General features: G+C 46.8%; 1 pseudogene; it reads right to left on the reverse strand.

Moving 5' to 3' along the window:
- Positions 1 to 3468: 3468 nt before the first annotated feature.
- LOC147446256 (uncharacterized) lies at positions 3469 to 5378 on the reverse strand (annotated as a pseudogene).
- Positions 5379 to 5912: the final 534 nt, after the last annotated feature.

Below are 5912 nucleotides of genomic sequence, written 5' to 3' on the forward strand. Positions count from 1 at the left end.
CTGTGGGCACCTTTTTCAGTGAAACTGAGTGTGTGTGAGTATGGGGGAGGTTATTTAGCTACAAGACAAGAGACATGGCGCCCTTTAGAGAGAGGGGGGGGGTATTTGGGTCATGGGATATGATAGGAGAGAGAAAGAGGGGGTGGGGTATACTATTTTGGAAGATAGGGTAAGTTGCATGTGAGTTAGGGTGCATTATTGGTGAGTTATAATGCATTATTGGTGAGAGGTGGGGTAGCTTGAGGGGAGAGAGAAAGGAGAAAGGACAAGGGGAAGAGAGAGGGGGTTGACCTTTTGAGTGGAGGAGAGGAAAAGGGACACCCGGCGGGGCAACAGTGAAGAAAAAGGAGGCAAGGTGGGGATGGGCTACCCCACAGGCATGAGGTGGCCTATTTTACCTTTCTTATATATTTACATAATCATACTTTATTTTTTTCTTACTTTTTCCAATGCCTTTTATCACTCCCTCCCTAAGAGGGGGTTTTCATGGGGTGTGGACGAGAGAAGAGGGGTATGGGAGCTTGGCTTGTGAAAAGCCCCCATCAGCGGGAATTCTCCAAATTGAGAATGGAGGAGGAAGAAATTGAAGAATCACTAAGCGCCTTTATCAAAGTGCTGCTGTCAGAATACACCTTCATCAACATCCAGGAAGTAAGTTCTCCATCTCACATCTCTCATTCTAATCCTGAATCAAGACCCACTAGAGGGAGGGCAGCAGGCTGCTCTCATTGCCGTCACCCACCGCACTCTATCAATGAGTGCCATCAATGGATGTAAAGGAGAAGTTGCAATCCTCTACATCAACATCCACCGTGAAGAAATCATCCATATTAAGGAAGGAAAGAGGTTAGTAAAGCCTCTCTTCCCCAAGAAATCTGAAAATAAAAGTATAGCCTTGGCTCGTAGGTGGCCCAAAGGGGTTGCTCGTGCCAAGGGAAAAGGAGGGCTAGGCCAATCCTAAATCACATGACCCCCAAGGAAGAAGAAACACCTGGCCACGCGAACGCTTCAAGTTCGGCTCTGGAAAACAGAATCATGCTAGGTTGCCAAAAAGAAAGTCATCCTAAGAAAAGCGGCGGAAGATCGCCTATTGATTTTTGCAGCACTCATGGGAGTGTTGCCAGTTCACTTCGACAACCCCGAAGCGGAGGTGATAAGGAGGTTCCCATGCCCTAGAGAGAAGTGGTTTGGCTATTTTTCTCGTTGTTTTGGAAGGCGGGTAGAGAGCCTTCCTCCTCTCCCCGTACAAATCATCCTATACTCATCTTGAAAAAACTGTCTATCATGGGTGAAACCCAGTGGGCCGAAGATGAGCTACAATTAAATGGTGTGGAATTCATGCAACGAACCAATTATGGTAACTACTGGCAACTACTGCTAGCTAAAAATCTAGGAGTGGTCAAACACATCGCCATCACTCCATACATGCTGAGCAATGAAGGGAAGGTGGAGCCTATAAAGGGCGATGACCTCCTGTGGATGTGCCGACTTGTCAACACCATCATGGTAAGTGTATAAGTGAGTGCTTTACACTCTGTGCATCATGGATAACAGACCAACTGCTTTTTCGTTTATATTTTTGCAGCACATGCACATACATATATATGTATACATGCACATACATATATATGTAGATAGGAATATCTTCTATCAGCAGAAGATTGTGTTTTTGTTTGGTGCTATGGTGCTAGGAGAGATCCTTAGCTCCCCAAATCCCATTATCCTCCCCGTGTTGGATTACCATCACTCGTTTAATGTTTCAATTTTCATATTGTTTTGATCTATCCACCCAACCTTGTAACAAGCCGCTATAAGCCGCTAAGCTACTTCTGTGTAAGAATAAGAAAAAAGTTTGAAAATCGTGTTTTGCGATGGCAAACGTTTCCTTCCCAACCTTCACGGTGGAAAGGGGGAAATGGGAAAACCACCAGCACATAAACTCGATGCCTCTATATAGCTCAGTGATCTCACAACACCCCTATCCCCTAACAATCACACATCCAAATACACAATCTGCAAACAACTAATGTCCAAGCCCGTACCCGACCAACCCTGACAAGGAATCCTCTCACAATCACAAGTAGAGATAAGAAAAAAATGACATGGATCCGAGACTAGAGCGAGCAAAAATATCTTGACAAATCCTTTTACAATTGTGTATAATATGAGCACGTATCTCCTAGGTCGATGCAATCTTGATGCCTTTGATGTCCCTCTCAGACAAGCCGTTTTTGACGGCCACCAATTGCAACCTGTAGTCCCCTCTTCATGCACCCGATCCCGGCTCTTGGCCTCCTTGCCCTGGCGGCCTCAACACACAACGTCTCCTCCATAAGGCAACCTGTTGCGCCCTTTTTTCCTCCTTGCCCCTGGCGGCCTCCCTCTATGCCACCTCAACTGGTGACCCCTTCAAGCCTCGTCTTCCCCTGTAGTAGCTCTCCACGCCATAGCTGGCAGCTCCCTTCAGCCTGCAAGTGATGGCCTTCAACCCCTCACACACCTTGCAGCCGACAGTACCCGCATCCTCTACTTGTTCACGCCATCACTGGCGGCCTACCTCAAGCTGCTAGGCCAATAGCGACCTCGCTATTGGTCGCTCTCCCCCCTGCAAAACTAGCCCGACCCCTTTGTATCCCTCTCGTCCTCATGCACAGCCAAGTGGTGGCTTCTCCTCATTCTGTTCATTGGCCTTCCAAAACTGGCCCGCCACGCTCCTCATGGCGCCAACACCTGGCCTTCCTTTCCCTATGCACTCCTCGTCGACTACAGCAACTGCAACACGTTTTTTAAAAATATATATTAATAGCTTTAAAAAGTTTACTTCGGGCTTAGCCCCCTTGCACACGCCATACATAACCACCTTCGAATACCTCCTTCAACCTTTCCGCCTGCACACCCTTCGAAGCTCGAACTCCACCCCTCATAAAAAATGCGACTAGCTTCCCGTCGCGTTGCCAATGACCAGAAGCAAGCCCAAGGATCACTTTTCATGCCGCCGGCCTCATGATCATAAGTTGTTACCCATTCATCTTCAAGCATCACCAAAACTCGGACCTTGTCCAAGCAGTGCTAGCATTCAACATATCACAAATCATGGTACTAGCCCGTGCAAGAGCCTTTAAGAGACCCGAGCGGCTGAGCTTGAAAACCCCCGTTGGTCTGCTAAAATCCACATTTGACATACACATCAGGATAGTGCCGGCCATATCTTGCATCAAATAGCCACTGCAACACTTTGCCATCTGCCTGCAAACTGCCATGCCTCGACTTCTTGCACTTCCATAGATCGACACAGTTTGGCTGTACCATAATTGCCCACCCCCTCGTTGAGCATTTATGCTCAACCACAGTATTATTTAGGTAAAATAAGTATGTATAGAGAGAATGATATAACATAGAGCTATAGACTGCATAAGAAAAATGATAGTGGCTATATAGATAGGATATATATAGAGAGAAAAGCATCTGCTATTGCATCACCCCGCCAGGGTCAAATGGAAAGCTCGAAGCTTCCCCAAGCATGACATAGAGTCCACCTGGATCAAATATAAAACATTGGCCGTGGCCATCCACCTGTAAAGCATGTATCTTCACTTCTTCCTTTGCACTTGTAGGCCGACAGACACGCCATGGCCCTTCCAGCTCTTCATAGCATGGAGCTTTGTCACCCTGCATCCATAAGTCTCTCTGCCAACCATAAGCATACCTTTGGTCACTTGAAGTACTTGTACCATAAACCGCAATCATGCCATCTGCTATAGAACCCTCAATAGCATAGTCTTCTTCAAAAAAGCCTCGCCACTGATGCAAAGATACTTGTAAAGCAACCTCCCATAACACATGTATCCATAGCATAGCATGAAGCAACAATACCCTGCCATTTGCTCTATCTACTGCATAGCCAAGCAAACCTGATTCCTTTGCAAACATGTATCCCAACCCTCAGTAAACGGCTCCACAACCATCACTTTATCCTGAAGGACATGACCTGCTAGAGCTTCAACCTGTTCTTCAAACACCTCATCACCTGCAAGGTTGGTGGCACTTCCTCTCTGCATGGATCCTTACGCTCATAGGCTACACCTGTATCAGTTTCCATAGAGTCATCTGTCGGAGCTAACTCTCCACGACGACACACAAACTCCGAAACTTCACAGCACACCTCGATATGCTCACCAAGGCAAGGTTGCCCCACCCCCTGCATAGACAAATCACTTCGACATACCTCCGCTTCTACTTCCAGCTCCTGCAAGTCATCCTCGAAAACCTGCTCTTCAACCAAACTGGATGCACAATCCAACCATACCTCATCCTCCAATAGGGACTCACCATCACATGACACAAGAGATGGCTGCTCAACTGGCAGATTCACACAAGGTGTAACACTGTACTGCTCTTCGATCGTTAGCTGGCTGGCAGGCAACTCGCATACATTGTTCTCCACTTCATTCACATAAAAAACATCATAGGTTTCATACCTAGAAGACCGGGATTCTGTCTCCCACATGCTATCTGTGTCCAAACTGTTGCTAGATCTTTGAGAGCTGTCAAACTCCTCTTCTGCACTTGTCAATTCTTGCACCTTGGCTGTCAGCCTCGTTTGCTGGCTCTAGAACTGGCACCTCTTCTTGAAAAACTTTTACGACCTCACTCTCTTGAGGAAGCAAACTGGGTGGCACCCTGAATATGCCTCGCTGCACCTTTTGAGCCCTGGTTGGCCCTTTGTCTACCTCTTCTGACCTGGCATCAGCTTCATGTGCTTTGATCAAATGCATATCAAGAAAATGAGTTTTTACCTTTTGATGATCCTCAATCTGTTTGGGCCTAGGTCTATTGGCTACCGTGATTGCCGACTGTAGCAAACCTGCCTCCATCTTCTTCTTCATCTTTCGACTCTTTGCTTTGGCAATTCTGATGGCTTCATCATAAGTGCTTGGATCTTCATAATCGACTCTCTCACGAACATAGGGATGCAAGCATGATAGAAACCTTTCGAGTTTCAAATATCCCGCATTGGTTGCTTGGGTAGCAGCCGCCAAATCCCCCCAATAAGCTTCAAATTTATCAACAAAAGCATCAAAATTTGCACTTACGTCCTGCTGCAAACCTTTAATCTTTGCATCTGCTTCCGAAGCAAACACCACCTTTCGATATCTTTGTAAGAATTGATCGCGAAATCCAATCCAAGTCTGCTTGTATGCATCTTCCAAGACATCGAACCAAACTTTTGCTTTACCTCGCAGCACCAAAGGTAGAGTTTCGAGCTTTGCTTCGTCACCTGGCATCCGCAGTACTGTCAGCATGAATAGATCAAAATCGGATATCCAATCGTCAGCATCTCCATCTCCTTTGAACACTGGACCAAACTCCTGGTTCATTTTGAATCACGAGCACCTTATTAGGCAGCAATCAGTGGGTCCTCAGTGGGGGCACCACAAGATGGAAAGGGGGAAAGGGGAAAACCACCAGCACATAAACTCGATGCCTCTATATAGCTCAGTGATCTCACAGCACCCCTATCCCCTAGCAATCACACATCCAGATACACAATCTGCAAGCAACTAATGTCCAAGCCCGTACCCGACCAACCCTGACAAGGAATCCTCTCACAATCACAAGTAGAGATAAGAAAAAAATGACATGGATCCGAGACTAGAGCGAGCAAAAATATCTTGACAAATCCTTTTACAATTGTGTATAATATGAGCACGTATCTCCTAGGTCGATGCAATCTTGATGCCTTTGATGTCCCTCTCAGACAAGCCGTTTTTGACGGCCACCAATTGCAACCTGTAGTCCCCTCTTCATGCACCCGATCCCGGATCTTGGCCTCCTTGCCCTGGCAGCCTCAACACACAACGCCTCCTCCATAAGGCAACCTGTTGCGCCCTTTTTTCCTCCTTGCCCCTGGC

The sequence above is a fragment of the Adiantum capillus-veneris genome, chromosome 12 (genome assembly GCF_014529385.1).
Source record: "Adiantum capillus-veneris isolate H3 chromosome 12, ASM1452938v2, whole genome shotgun sequence".
In the NCBI taxonomy this organism is placed as follows: Eukaryota; Viridiplantae; Streptophyta; class Polypodiopsida; order Polypodiales; family Pteridaceae; genus Adiantum; species Adiantum capillus-veneris.